Below are 16,047 nucleotides of genomic sequence, written 5' to 3'. Positions count from 1 at the left end.
ACTTGCATCTGAAGAAGTGAGGTTCTTACCCACGAAAGCTTATGCTCCCAATACTTCTGTTAGTCTTAAAGGTGCCACAGGACCCTCTGTTGCTTTTTACAGATTCAGACTAACACGGCTACCCCTCTGATACTTTACAGCCTTATAAGAGTTCTCAGATTGGTCTGGATTTAACAGAGAGCAGAATTCTGGCCAATTTTTTCCCCAGACTCTCACCTTACACCATACAGTGTACAGTGTAAAGGATCACTGCTATATTATATAGAATAACTCTTTCTCAATAGGGAAAGCTCATAAGAACTGTCTCAGCTGACCTCCGATAAGTCGCAGAAGAATTGAGATACCCTTTAAATTAAAGACCAATGTCACAGCTTCAGGCCAGCTGGACCTGTGTTCCTTTGCAGGAACAAACTCTAGGCTTCCAGCTCCTGGCTCTCATCTCTTCTGGGTGGAGACCTGTGTCTCACTCCCTCCTGAGCAGGGTTTTAAGGCAGCACAGCTCCCTGATCTACAGTGCGATATCCCCAGCAAGCCATACTGCCTAAACAGGCCAGTGCCTGTGCTTTGCTTTCTCTCCAAGGGCGCTGAGCAGTGTATTGCCTGCAGTTATCAGTTACCACACAGCTTCTTCTAAGCAGACACATTTATTTTTAAGGTAAAAACATTACAGAGAAAACATGTAAAAACAATAAAAGTTCCTAAACAAGTGCTAAAAGCTTACCGGATCTCACCCATTAGTCTGATTGGGCCCTAGTAGGTCAAGTCCTTCCAACCCTTCTGCAGGGATTGGGGCCCTCCTTAGATAGAAGGTCCTGTTGGTTTGCTGGTTTAATCTGTTTAAATTCAGGCTATTTATCCAAACGTCTTTTCTTTGTCTCTGCAGCATCTAGTTTGAACTAGTATAAGCCAGCCTCCCCAGAAGGGAGTACCTCTTCCTGCAGTATCAGGGGGTAGCCGTGTTAGTCTGTATCTACAAAAACAACAAGGAGTCTGGTGGCACCTTAAAGACTAACAGATTTATTTGGGCATAAGCTTTCGTGAGTAAAAACCTCACTTCTTCGGATGCAGGGTTACAACCTGGCTGATCTGCCTTTATTATCCCCAACTGTTTTTAGCTCCGGGAGGACCTGTGGTAGTCCCTCCCCCTCCAGTCCCATGGAGCAGAACACAATCATACATAAACCATAAACCCCAAAGATACTGCCTGGGGTTTCAAAATCTGTCACATGTCTCCCCTTAGAGATGCTGGCTCACAAGAATACATAAACTTAATCTGATAAAGTCTTTCAAGGATATTTCAGGAAAAAGCCATATCTGTGCTGGCCGCTGCTTCCCGCAGCTCCCATTGGCCGGGAATGGCGAACCGCAGACACTGGGAGCTGCGGGTGGCCTTGCCTGCGGACAGTCAATGTAAACAAACTGTCTCACGGCCCACCAGCGGATTACCCTGACAGGCCGCATGTGGCCCACGGGCCGCAGGTTGCCCACCACTGCACTAACTCCCCTTTTTTGTCCTATGACTGACAAGGTGTTAACTGGCCTCTTCACCTTGATTGGTCCTTCACAATATGTATTAACTACTTATGTTAAATAAGCTGTTCCACCTTATATTTAGCTTCGACACTCTGAATACTTTTCCTAGGCCTGAAGAAGAGCTCTGTGTAAGCTCAAAAGCTTAGGCTATGTCTATACTACAATGATAATTCGACCTATGTTAGGTCGACTTACAGCCACGCCATTAATTATTGGGGTGGCTGGTGTCCACACTACCCTCCTTCTGTTGGTCGTGCGCACCCCCACCAGGAGCGGTTCCACCCACTCAAGAGAGGCAGTGTGTGGGACTGAGAGCCAGGGCTCTAAGCTCTATGCAGCTCCCAACCGGAAGTCCAGCTTCCCCCGCAGGGCTCCTCGCCTTTCCCCTCCCAGCCGGGAGCAGGGGGGCAGCCGCTGGTGCTTCTCGCCTCCGGTGGAAGGATCCATACCCAGAGTCCAGTCAGCTCCGTCAACCTAAGCTACTGCCTTTTGGAGAGATGGGTTACCTATGCCAATGGGAGAATCCCTCCACCAGCATAGGTGGTGTCTTCACTGAAGCGCTCCAGTGGCACCGGGTGCAATTGTGCCTCTGTAGCAGTTTATGTGTAGACATACCCTCAGGTCACATTTCAAAGTTTATCTTTGCAATCATAAGGTCAAGACGCTTAAATTTAAGGCTTAGATGCCAGAACACAATTAGGCAATCTTGAAATATCCAGAGTTATGAAGCAATTTGTGCCATTACACACGGGGTGCTGCTCATAATTAGACGTAGTTGCTCTTGTCTGAGTCTCTAGGTCTTCATTTGAGGAGTCCATGGCCATCCAAGACAAACTTCAATTATCATAATAAAACTTGGTATTTCTAAAACACCCTCTCATACGAGGCTCTTAGAGACCTTCCGAACAGTTAAGTAAGCTTCACAACATTCCTGTGAGGTTGGCCAGCATTAGCATTCCCATGTTACAGATGGAGAAACCATAGCACAGAGAGGGAAAGTGACTTGCCCAAAATCACAGAGGAAATCAACGGCAGATTCTTCTGGACTATGTCAAACTGTCTCATATAATAACACAAACAGGACACACTTTGATCTAGAGAGAGTAAGATAAAATGTTTCCATCTGTACTAAGTAGTAGCTGCCCTTCATTTTTAATTTGGGGACATTTTGTTTCCGTGGAAACTGGATACAATTTTGCCAAAATATTCAGTTTAACGGAAACAGGATTTTCCAACAAAAAACTTTTTTGACAAAAAAATGCTGGTCAGCTCGACTGCTAAGTGCAAACATACTTTCTCTACCAGGAGGTTGACAAACTACCTTTGGGTGGGATTATTCCAGTTCTGACAAACCCTTTCAGCTTGCCCCGATACCAATGATAAAGCACTCAGGAGCCATTTGGATTTCTGGTCTCACCTCAATAACTAAGGTTCTATACAGATGGTGTATCATGTCCTGGGGCTAACTGGTCTTAGAATGTCCCACTGGAAAGGGTGGGATGTTGCACTGTAATGTTACAATTTCTCTGCTGTAATAAGAGCATGTATTCTGTTACTGTCATTTTATTCATTAGTTTTATGCATTATGATAGATGGAGGTGGTGCCCTGAGGTTCTCCCATTTGCTGTTTGTTTGGAAGCCACCGGTCAGCTTTGTTTCGTAGTCCTCTAGGCAGGAAACAGAACCTGTTGCTGTAGTACTGAGGTATCCGCTCTCCCTAAGCAACTCAGAATTATGTAACACGGGTAACCAGGCTCTCCACTGCTTAAATACTGCAGAGCCATACACAAGGAACTGAGGAGGTGAAACACAATATGTCCCCTTCCCCCCCCCCCCCACACAGAGTAAGGACAAATAAGCATAGCCCTGCCTCCCAGGCTGATCTCCCCTGCAACACTGTCCTGAGAGTTTTCAAACTACGTAAGAGCTACAAATAGGGGGAAAAAACCCAAACCTCACAGGGGGAGTTTGCTAGCGACTGCATGGTCAACAGTTACAAAGCTGTTTAGACAGACAACACTGCAGAGTCCACTCAGCTGGTTCTGATTCAGTTCAGTTTTGGGAGCCTGTGGGCAGCATCACTGGGTAATACCTAAGCTCTCCCCAAGCCCATGCTGTCACCATGCTCTCCTATTAGTTCCTGAACTCTTCAAGACAATGCTTAGGCCATTCGGGGGAACAAACCTTCACCTGTCTTATCACAGCTAGTTAAGTTCATCTTCCCTATAATAATAGTACCCGAGGTCACCACCTCGTCAGCCCAGCCGCAATCACAATCCATTCCCCGAACCTTCTTCCTCTTCTGTACATCCCTGGGAGATATGTGGCCAAAGCTACCCAATGGGCCTCACAGGATCTTGAGGCTTTGCAGTGGGCAGATGCTGTGAAGGGAAGAGTTGTGAAAGGAAAATAAAAGGCCCAACTATAGCATCTCAGGTCACAATAGGACCAAATTCTCAGCTTTAATTCATAGGTTATTGGGCCCATGCTGTTACACTGAGGGTTCTTGATACTCCTGAGACAAGGTGCCTTGTTTTTACACCACCGGAGTGGTTCAGGGAGCCACAGCATTATTGAGAATCAGGCCCATGGATTTTCAGGCCAATGGAGTCCACTGTGATCATCTAGTCCAGTGGTCACCTCCCCGTCGATCCTAGAGGCTCTCCCAGTTGATCGCGATCTCCAGCGGGAGTGCAGTGTGGCTGCCACTAAGGCAGTCGCCCTGCCTACCCTGGCCCCACACCGCTCCCGGAAGCAGCCACGGCAGCCCCGCAGCCCCAGGGGCCGGGGTCTCCCTCCGTGCGCTGCTCCTGCTCGCAAGCACCGTCCCCACAGCTCCCATTGGCCAGGAGAGCTGCAGGAGCGGTGCTTGCAGAGAGGGGCAGCGCGTGGAGCCACGTGTCCCCTGCCCGCTCCACCCCAGGGGCCACAGGGGCGTGTTGGCCCCTTCCGGGAGCAGTGTGGGGACAGGGTAGGCAGGGAGCCTGCCTTAGCCTTGCTGTCCCTGCCACCGACTGGGAGTCACCAGAGGTAAGTCCTGCCTGCACCCCCATCCCGAACCTCAACCCCAACCCTCTGCCCAAGCCCCGTGAAAGTGAGTGAGGGTGGGGGAGAGTGAGCGACGGAGAGAGGAGGGGATGGAGTGAGTGGGATGGGGCTTTGGGGAAGAGGCAAGGCCTCGGGGAAGGGGCGGAGTAGATCCTGAGTTGCCCTTAGATCCAAAAAGTGATCTTGGGCATAAAAAGGTTGGAGACCACTGATCTAGTCTGACCACCCTGCCTAGTACAGGCCATAGGAATCCACTCAGTGGTTCCTGCAGTGTTTGTAAAGCACCCTGAGACCCTGGGAGCCACACGAGTTCCCAGGAGTAACAGGAGAAAGGGTTTAAAACACAGACATGGCTGGTGGTTGGTGGGAAAATCCTCAGCAGCCGCAGCAGAGAGAGGCTGGATTCCGTAACGATCGCTACCAAGAGGGAAGATAATCGTGAGCCCCAGAGAGAGCCCTAACAGGTTGGAGAAAGCTGGTTGTTTGTGACTGCGGCACACAAGGCTCACTCAGCATCAATTTTGGAAAGTGTAGATAAATCTCTGATAATTTTCATATGACTTTACATTGTGCCTCTTCATAAAACCTTGTGGTGGGTCTACCCACGTGTGACCTCTGTTTTCATGGGACTTTGTATCAAAGCCTCATTTAGAAACTTTGCATTGCCCTTGGTATAATATTATAGCCCCTAAGAATAAAATAAGATAGAAGAAAAATTTCTTTTTGCTAGCAGTAGAACAAGAGCTCTCCCCCCCACTCTTAATCAATTGCCCTGTTGAATGAATGAGGTGTGGATGAGCAAGGCATGGAAGGCAGCACCTCCAGACAGCCTCAACTGTTGGAGAGGGGCTGGGAGTCAGACCCAAGGACAATAAAACGTGTCAAGTGGGCTCATTAAAGACAAGCAGACATACCGACTGCCTCGGCCTCGGGGGTTAGAAGCAAGCACCTTCTTTTGGAAACACCCTCTTTGCAGCATTGGGACAACACTCAAAAGAAAGCAGCACAAAGGACCAATGGACACAGACACAAAGTTTGAATCTGGTATAGATTTGCATGAGAGGAAAGCTGCTATAAAAGTGAGGTGCCTTGCAGAGGACCCCGGGTCTCATCTTGTCAACACGGGAGCATCGATCCGGATCGGCAGAAGCCCGGCTCCACCCCCTCCCCCATCTAACTCACCTGGCCAGTGAAGTTAAGGGGAGCAACTAATTGGTAACAACAAGATGGAGTGTGTTTGTGTGTGTGTGTGAGTGTAAGTGTAATATATTATATGCATATGATACAGTGTTAATGAATACATGTATTACTAATAAATGTGGCGTTTTGTCTTATTCCCCCTGAAAAGATCCTGTGCAGTACTTTAAGTACAACAAAAGCAAGGGATCGGTCTCATGGTTTGTTGGCTTATTTAGTGCCCTGCACAAACCTCAAGGTGCTTTATGAAGTGTATGCAGGCAGGTCTTGCTTCACTTCACCCATCACCGAGCAACAGCCACTTCTAACGTGGGCTGCAGCGTCCATTCTCATGGAGCATACACTACCACAGGTACTGAAAAATACCTTGGGCTACTGACACGCAGCGTAGGCCCAAAGCTGGAATCCGGCCAGGGCACTGGCACCAACAATACTCTGACTTGAGCCGAAAGGCCCCATCTTTCACAATCCCAAATGAGTAAGGCCTGTTTTAAATCTACTTCAGAAATGTTTACCGGGAGCTTGGGAACCCAGCTGGGGTATTGGTTTAATAGTACCTCAAGGAGATTGCATTCCGAGTGAACAGTATTAACTACTGAAACTCCAACTCCTCTTCTTGAACACCTGGGCTTTTCCTGCAAGGTCTTCTAGCCAAGCACTGACTCAGCCTGAAGGTGCCTAGCTAATGAGATTTAATAAATCCACAGCCCAAGGCAGAATAGCTGCAGAGCATTATTAAATTATAGAAATCAGAGACGGGAAAGATGTATTAGGTCATCTCCCTGCCAATGCAGGATTAGTTCAGAGGCAGGAGGCTTAGAAATAACCTCAAACACAGTTCAGCTGCAATGGGGCAGCAGGCATCATAAGGCATCCAGAGGCCAGCTAATATTTAGCAGAAAGAAGTTCAATTATGTTGGTCACAGATACTGTGGAACAGTTTGATAGAGATTATAGCTGTGGGACATCTACTGTGGATATTGTGGTTGTGTGAATGATCCTGCACTAGCCTATAAGTGAGGGGTAGAGGGATGTGATTTTAAGGTGGCCGATTAGTTCAGCTAGTCTCAATCTGACCAGGAGGTGTCTCTGAATGAACAGGTCCATCCTGGGGAACGGCCAGGAGACAAAAGGATCACAGTGACTAGAGAATCTAAGGATGGGTGTATAGAGCTGGAGAACAGCAGGTAGGTAACTCACATGGGGTTAATTTTTTTAATTGTCTCATTTTGTAATTAACATACGCACACAGAGACAATGTGGCCGTACACCTCACCTTTGTGCAAGCAAAATGGGTACCCAGGTATTTGTGTGCTATTTAAGCCTGTAACTCCTTGGCGCAAGGACCCTCTCTTATTTTTGTTTGTAAAGCAAAGTGTCATTTAAAGGGAACGTGTTTATTAATAATAGTGATACATGCTGTAAATAGCTTTTGATGGGGGACCCTTTACATCAGCATAAATAAAACCACTCCTATTCTGGGAATGAATTCCACCACTAACCAGGTTATTTTCATAGCCTGAGCCTGCATTTCACCCTGACTCATTTCACACCGCCTGCTCATCCAGATTGCAAGAGAGCCTCTTGTGGTTAGAGCAGGAGACTGAGAGCGATCTGGCTCATAACTCACAAAACCTTTGCGGATGGTTGCAGTATCAGAATATAAACAGAACAGATCCACTGCCCCTCTCTGTAGCTACCTCGCAGGGATGTTGCGAGGCTGAATTATTTGTTGGTGAAGCTCTTTGAGATCCTACAAGGAGAACCCCTAACTGTTACAGGTAGGCGTGGCAGATGCCTCAGCACCATAGGCAGACAGCTGAGCAGAGGGGCTAATTCCTATTAAGAAGGCTGGCTCAGCCCCCGTCAGTCGGTGCTTGAGCAAGTCAAAGCCGCATTATTTGTACAGGCAGAGCAGGGTGTTGGGACAGCCTGGCTGCAGCCATGCAGAAAATCCCTCTCCCTTGGCTTGTCAGCGCCCCTGGACGGACACAGCAGGGGCTGTTGGACAGCGGAGCCCCCGCTACCTGTGAGCCTGGCTGTAAAACAGCGTCTCCCTCTCCCCATTTCGGCAGCGAGGACGAGAGTAAACAGCCCTCGGGAAAGTCAGGTGCATTCACGCAGGGCTTTCCCCCGCGGCACGGATTTTCCCAGCCCCGGCGCAGGAAGTCCCAGCGCTGCCCTGGCTCCAGCACTGGACTCCTGCCCACCCCTGACTCACGGCTCGCTCCCCTCCCGCTCCAGGGATTCCCCAGTCCCCGGGCTCAATCGGCTATAAAGCGCCTGGCAGAGACACCAGGCTCCGCACTGGGCCACGCCGGGGGCTGCTGCCTGCCACGGGAGGCTTTAGGTTAGGGCGGGGGGGAGGGGGTGTCACTGAGCCCCTCCACCCTCGGTACCATCAAATCCAATCCACTGCCCGCGGGCCAGCTGCAAACCCGCTCCTGCAGCTGCAGCGGGCAATGTTTAACCGGCTGCACAGAGATGATCACCCAGGGTCTCGGCCCCAGAGACGGGGGCTGGTAGGAAAATGGGGACTACACAGACTCCCACCCAAAGAGATGCATCCCTCTGCCCCCCCCTTCCAACACAGACCAGGTTCTCTGCACCCCGCGACTAGCCCGGGGACCCGCCAGCCACACTGGGTGGGGGCTGCTTTCCCCTCCCCTACTCCCCAGGCACCGATCTCCGCCCTGCCGCAAAAAATCCCCTCCCTGACCTCTCCTTCCTCGCAGCTGTTTGTGGTGGGGTTTGCGCAGGCGTGTGCCACTCCTCAGTGGCTCAGCGTCTGCCACCCCCTGCTGGCCTCCAGCGGCTGTTACCAATTCCCGGAATATTCTCAATTTCATTCACAACGCTCCTTTTGCAAGAAACCGAAACTCCAGACTACCGGGGAGCGAGAGCCCTGCCAAGGAAGAAGGGAGCGAGAAAGACGTTTCGTTGGCTGGGGCCGGCTGTAGCTTGCCCCGCCTTTAACCGAACAATGAACTCACAGCTCGTGACCGCTGCAAGTTTGAATAACTCGCCAGAGTTTTTAGAAACCAGCAAAGAAAGAGGAACGAATAACTGGCCCCTTTTAGGGCAGCCAAAGTCAAGACCCGTAGAGCTAAAACCCGGCACTGAGACTAGGTTCGTAGCAGCAGGTCCCAGGGCTGGCAAGCTGCAAAGCTGGCAAAGAAGCTTGGAGAAAGAGGCTTTATAGGCTAATCTACAGAGGTCAGATATTGGAGTGCTAGGTAGAGTCTGACTTTAAAGCACTATATTTATAGCAGCATGGGCTTGTCTACACTTAAAACACTACAGCAGGATAGCAGCACACTGTACAAAACATAAGAATGGCCCTACTGGCTCAGACCAAAGGTCCATCTAGCCCAGTATCCTGTCTTCTGACAGTGGCCAGTGCCAGGTGCCCCAGAGGGAACGAACAGAACAGGTAATCATCAAGTGATCCATCCTCTGTTGCTCATTCCCAGCTTCTGGCAAACAGAGGCTAGAAACACCATCCCTGCCCATCCTGGCTCATCGCCATTGATGGACCTATCCTCCATGAATTTATCCAGTTCTTTTTTGAACCCTGTTATGGTCTTGGCCTTCACAACATCCTCTGGAAAGGAGTTCCACAGGTTGACTGTGCGTTCCTTTTATTTGTTTTTAAACCTGCTGCCCATTCATTTCATTTGGTGACCCTTAGTTCTTGTGTTATGAGAAGTAGTAAACAACACTTCCTTATCTACTTTCTCTATACCAGTCATGATTTTATAGACCTCAATCATATCTCCCCTTAGCCATCTCTTTTCCAAGCTGAAAAGTCCAAGTCTTATTAATCTCTCCTCATACAGAAGCTATTCCATACCCTGAATCATTTTTGTTGCCCTTTTCTGAACCTTTTCCAATTCCAATATATCCTTTTTGAGATGGGGCGACCACATCTGCACACAGTATTCAAGATGGGCATACCATGGATTTATATAGAAGCAACATTATATTTTCTGTCCTATTAGCTATCCTTTTCTTAATTATTCCCAGCATTCCGTTCGCCTTTTTGACTGCCACTGCACATTGAGTGGATGTTTTCAGAGAACTGACTCCAAGATCTCCTTCTTGAGTGGTAACAGCTAATTTAGACCCCATCATTTTATATGTGTAGTTGCGATTATGTTTTCCAACGTGCATTACTTTGCATTTATCAACATTGAAATTTCATCTGCCATTTTGTTGCCCAGTCACCCAGTTTTGAGAGATCCTTTTGTAGCTCTTCACAGTCTGCCTGGGTCTTAACTAATATTGTATCATTTGCAAATTTCGCCACCTCACTGTTTACCCCTTTTTCCAGATCATTTATGAATATGTTGAATAGGACTGGTCCCAGAACAGACCCCTGGGGGACAGCACTATTTACCTCTCTCCATTCTGAAAACTGACCATTTATACCTACCTTTTGTTTCCTATCTTTTAACCAGTTACCAATCCATGAGAGCATCTTCCCTCTTATCCCGTGGCAGCTTACTTTGCATAAGAGCCTTTGGTGACGGACCCTGTCAAAAGCTTTCTGAAAATCTAAGTACACTATATCCACTGGATCCCCTTGGTCCACGTGCTGTAGCACTTCAGGCCACGTCTACATTACAAAATTATGTTGAGCTAGTTTACGTCCGCAGTTGGCCACTACAGTTATTAAATTGCGTGTGAGTGTACATGCTTGGCTGCTTGTATCGGTGGTGCGCGTCCTCACCAGGAGCGCTTGTACCAATTGCATTGTCAGTGTGGGGCATTGTGGGACGGCTCCTGAAAGCCACTAACAGTCGGCGTAAGCAATGTAGTGTCTGCACTGACACTGCATCGCCTAATTACATCAACCATGACACTACGTTGCTCAGGGAGGTGGTGTCACTAAATTGGCATAGAAAAGCACTTAGGTCAGCGGGAGCCAAGTTTAAGTGAAGATACTTCCACAGTTAGGTTGATGCAAGGCAGATTATGCCGACCTAACCCTGTAATGTAGACCAGGCCTCAGGTACACATCTCCTATGCCAATAGGGAGGGTTCTCCCAGCAGCCTAAGTAATCCATCTCCTCAAGAGGATTTAGGTCAGTTTAACTACACTGCTCAGGACTGTGGATTTTCTAGCGCAGACCAGGCCTTAGCTTATGTCGCTTTGGAAGCGGTTTACACTAAACCTGAAAAAAGCCACTCTTATTTCAGAATGAGGCCTGGCCTATGCTAGAAAATTCTTCCGTTGACCTAGCTACCATCTTTGGGATGGGGGGTGGATTACCCACACTGACCAGAGAACCCCTCCCGTTGGCATAGGGAGCATCTACACTTACACGCTACAGTGATGCAACTGCACTCCTATGGTGTTTCAAGTATAGACATGCCCTAAGGCCTCGTCTTCACTAGGATGTTAGGTCAGTGTAACTACGTTGCTCAGGGGTGTGAAAAATCCACATCCCTGAGTGATAGTTAAACCGACCAACACCCCCCCAGTCCTCTGTAGACAGCGCTAGGTTGACAGGAGAAGTCTCCCATTGACCTAGCTGCTGCCTCTCAGGGAGGTGAATTATCTACACCGACAGGGGAGCCCATTGTATCAGCATAGGTAGCGTCTTGACTGCAGGGCTACAGCGGCTCAGCTGTGCTGTTGCAGTGTTTTAAGTGTAGATAAGCCCTAGGTGGGGAGTTATACTAGTATAACTATGGCACTTTAACTATACCTGTATCATTTTACTGGTATAACTGGTAACACTTTTCTTGCTGACAGCCCTGAATTGCTAGCCAGCATTAAAGCAGATTGGTTTCACACCATTTGCTTTGGATATGATATGATTTTCTCCCACCTTCTCTACTAAACTTGGTTTTCTTTAAGCTATATGGGTGATTTCATATGGATGTCTATTCTTGGAGGAAAAAAAACATTTCTGACTTTGCAGGAGTTGTGGGGGGCGCAAAAGGATGGGGGAGAGGTACAGTATCTGAGCTGGGAAACTGGGTAAAATGGCAAAGGGCAAAACATTACCCATCCCCAAGGGATAGCTGGGGCAGCAGGGCATGTGGACAAAGCCCAATGACCACTAGGAGTGACCAAAAGTGACATGAGCGCTTTTATCAGATTCTCGTGATACCGCAGCACTCAGGCTCGCTGTGCTTTGCAGAGCACACAAAGACAGCTGGGCCAAAACTAGAATCTCAAATCCACCCCCCTTTGTGGGGATTAAGGGATTCACAATCTACGCCACCAACCTGAACCAGCCAAGAGGGTTTTGGTTTACGTGATACCAAAAAGCAGGAGGTGCCTATTTTCTGGTATGACACAGCCAACTTCTTGCAAGAACAGCTGATTTCACAAGTTTCTCACCATTTGGGGTGGAAATTTCATGAGAGCTGCTTGCAAAATTTTGATACCCTAGTCATGGTTCGGCTTTGAATCCAGATCCCAAGCTCCAGCCTAACATTAATCTGGATCCAAATCCAAACACCACCTCCTGGAGTAAAAGACAGTGGGCAAATTTACTCCTGGGGAATTTAGCCTGGTGTTGCTGCCCTGAAGAATTTACTATCTGAGGCCCCTTCTAAATTGTGCTGGTAGCCACATTCATCGAGCTGGTTTACACTAACTTGGCTGAACTCTAGTGAGACTGCCCAGTGTGAACAGGGCTAAATTTGTCAGCTAAACCACATTTAAGCCATTTCAGCTTGAACGTCTTGAAAACCATGTTTTAAATGGTTTCAGTGAGTAGTTTGAATGCCATTACAAGATGGTCTTTGGCAACCCCATGCCATTCAAAGGAAGTTTCCATTCACAGGGAAGATAAATGACAGAGACCAGAAATTGCTGACTCAACAGTGAGCAGGTTCCTTCAGCAAAGTACCATATCATCCATCAATATGCTAAATGACAACTTCTCCATTCAATCCAAATAAGTCAGCAATTTTGACATGGAAAAAAGTTGGGTAATCAACACCACCCCATGACAAATTCAGAACAAAGTTATAGTCACTCAGACAGCACACGCCTCCAATATTAAACTGATAAAACTTTTATCAGAGAATATTATAGAGCACAAGTTATTGAATACACATTATAAATATGCCAATTATATCAGTTCATGTTTGTCAAAAACAAGGTTATAACCATGAATTGCAAATGAAGAGAGAGAGAGAGAGAGAAAAGTTGTATGAGTTGACAATTGCCCACAGTAGAAAATACAGACAAAAGGATTAGTGGTTAAGCATATAACAGGAAAAAAAAGGTAGACTAGTTAGTTAAATCAGTTCAAAGATCCTTCAGTCTTGTTGCTTCTCAATTAGTGGTCTGGATCATGTTATCCTCATATTGGTCGTGTCCAGTAACATGTTCAATATAGATGTCCCTCGATCAATGGATGGTATCGGAAACCATCAACTGCCTCATCAGCTTGGTGTAGTGTCTGGACACAATACAGTCCCAGAACACAGTCTCATTCTTGGGGTCCCAGGCAATAGAGTATCCCCCTTCTCACAAGGTATCAGTCAGGCTTGAGCTTAGCCAAAGGACTCAGGAGAAGTGAAGCTGCCTCTCTGCCATGGCACAGTAGCACTTGCCTGAGATTGTAGTGCAGGGCATGGGGAAGCCAACAACTACTCTCAGAATGTGCACCAGAGGACTTTTTAAAAAATGCTTACAATATTTGTTTGAGTATAAAGCTTAGATCAGGTTACGGGCAGGGGAGACTTTTGGGGATGGGATTGTTTAGGGGTAGTAAATGAAAGTATGGTGGGGTCACCATCCTTTAAGACATTTTTCATGATGGAGCCCCTACACTAGAATTCACTTCCCTCTCTTGGTCTGACACAATCCAGAAATGTGGTGATCTTCAGAGTGTTCCGCAAGCCTCCTTTGTTTTCCCATCCTTTTTCAGCTAGGGGACCAAATGTGATTGAAGTGAAGGGAAGGAGAGAAGTTTATTTTGGTGGGTTAGAAGGGCTTTTGGACCTAATAAGTTTGTCTATTTGTTTATGATGACTGCCCAGCCCTGGAGACAGCAGAGAGGTGCCTTTTCTCTCTCTGCTTCCTTTGAATCTTCAAGGACTATCATCTGCAGGAGCCAGCTACCATTTTGCATTCATTTCATGGCAGGTTGTTAGCAAGGGTACAATGTCATGTGATCGCTCCTCGAGAATTTACTGCTTCCTTTTGGTTTTTTTCTTAAATCTCAAATCAAAGCTCGTTCTCACCAAAAGTATCTTTGTGTATGGAAAAATATTTAATTAGAGGAATTCACTAGAGTACTGATTCCTTGGTACATATTGCACTCTTATTAGTCTTAGCAGCCACTCACTGGATGGCAAATGTGTTGTCTTTTGAGAGACAACCCCTTTTGGATATGTTTTGGTTTAGTATGAAGTGAGGAGATAGTTCTGGTTCTGCACATTCCCTTGGAGGGGAAATGCTTAGGTTTCTCTTCTATCACTTATTTGATGTATTGATACCAAAGAATGTGGCAATTGTCCTCACATGCTGCATGTCTGAGTCCAAAAGAACTGGACCCCTGCCAGCTTCAGCAGAGAGGAGGTGAATCATCATCGGAATCCCTTTCCTTATTGGAAGGGGATATCCAAGGGATTTTTATTTATGTTGCCACAACATTTTATTTATGAAATGCACCGGGACTGAGTCAGAGAGGCAGGAGCTGGATTTCTTGTTTGCCTTTCTCATCTAGGGTGATCAGAGGTCCCAATTTTATAGGGACACCCCTGATTTTTGGAGCTTTTTCTTATATAGGCACTTATTTCCCCCCACCCCCTGTCCCGATTTTTCACACTTGCTATCTGGTCACTGTAGATACATCCCACTGGAGTAGGTGAGCTTCCACAAAGCAAACTAGGGTCTGGCCCTAAAGGAGGCTGAATAGATACATGATATTTAGAGATGAATCCAAAGTCAGTGAAAAGACTGTCATTGGCCTCAGAGAGCTTTGGTACAGGTCTTTTAGCACTAAACAGCATTTCACCTCTTCAAAGCCCAGCACAAAGATAATTTCTATTATCATAGAAGAGCATTCATTGTATACGGCCTGAGCCAATGCCCACTGAAGAGCATAGGAGTCTTTGCATTAACTTCAATGGGCCTTGGATCAAATCCTTAGTGTCAATTTTCAAAAGATCTCAGGCCCAGATTTCCCAGTGCTCAGCAGCTAGCACAAGGGCCAGATTTTCAGAAGAGATCAGCTGCCATTGAAGCACATGAATAAGGGGCAGATTTTCATAAGTATTCAACACCCAGCAGTTCCCAGGGCCAGATTTTTCAAAACAGCTAAACACCCAATGTGCATCCAACATGGTGAGCGGTTGAAAATCTGGCCTTTTATTGTGGTGCCTAAATGGGAACTGAGCTCATTTGAAAATCTGGGCCTGGCTGAGGGTGCGGAGCCCTTCTCAAATTTCTGTTCCGAATGCCCAAAGTGTGCTAGGCACTGCACAAGAAGCTGGCAGGATTATTAGCCGTGTGCATATACCTTTAAATCAATATTGGGAAGTTTGCCACAAGCAATTTTATACCAAAGCCAAGTCCTGTTGGGTTGCATCTCTTTTTCCAACGTAAACTGACTGGGAATACAATGGCAATGAATAGCCATCGGCACCAGCTATACCAACTGGCATCGGCCCCAGGTTTTGCTTTAGCAGCAAGCAATCATTCAAACAGTCAGGGCCGGCTCTAGGATTTTTGCCGCCCCAAGCAAAAACAATTTTTGCTGCCCCTTCCCCCCCCCCCGTTTTTTTCTTACCCCACCCCCCGGCCCCGCCTCAACTCCGCCCCTTCCCCAAATCCCCAGCCCTGCCTCTTCCCCCCAGGCTCTCAAGCCTAGGAGGGAGAGAAGGAGAGGGAGAAGCTGCGCGTGCGCTGCGGCCACTCGGGGTCTCCCCCTCCCTCCCAGGCTCTCAAACCTGGGAGGGAAGGGGAGATCCCTAGCGGCCGCGGTGCGCGAAACAGCTGATTCGCACGCCGCTGCTCGCCCTCCCTCCCAGGCTTTCAAACCCGGGAGGGAGGGGGAGATCCCGAGCGGCTGCGGAGCGCGAAACAGCTGATTTGCGCGCCGCTGCTCGCCCTCCCTCCCAGGCTCTCAAACCCGGGAGGGAGGGGGAGATCCCGAGGGGCCGCGGCGCACGCGCAGCTTCTCCCTCTCCTTCTCTCCCTCCTAGGCTTGAGAGCCTGGGGGGAAGAGGCAGGGCTGGGGATTTGGGGAAGGGGCGGAGTTGAGGCGACTTATCACATCATCGAGATGTGATAAG

At 47.9% G+C, this 16,047-nt stretch overlaps 1 long non-coding RNA gene across 3 annotated transcripts in view; it reads right to left on the bottom strand.

Annotated features, from left to right (window-relative positions):
- The window catches only part of LOC117882048, a 37,979-nt gene extending 29,261 nt beyond the window's left edge, over window positions 1-8,718 (bottom strand). Inside the window, exons 1-2 of one of the 3 annotated variants that reach the window (XR_004646924.1) lie at window positions 3,772-3,923; window positions 2,951-3,198 (exon numbers count right to left, since the gene is read on the bottom strand). This is a non-coding gene — a long non-coding RNA (uncharacterized LOC117882048). Of the gene's footprint in view, window positions 1-2,950; window positions 3,199-3,771; window positions 3,924-8,497 lie in introns of those variants that run through there. The other 2 variants (XR_004646925.1, XR_004646923.1) reach the window with 2 other exon arrangements.
- Between the last annotated feature and the right edge of the window lie 7,329 nt (window positions 8,719-16,047).

Source organism: Trachemys scripta, chromosome 8 (genome assembly GCF_013100865.1).
Source record: "Trachemys scripta elegans isolate TJP31775 chromosome 8, CAS_Tse_1.0, whole genome shotgun sequence".
Lineage (NCBI taxonomy): Eukaryota > Metazoa > Chordata > Testudines > Emydidae > Trachemys > Trachemys scripta.
This window is presented reverse-complemented; position numbering and strand designations above follow the sequence as displayed.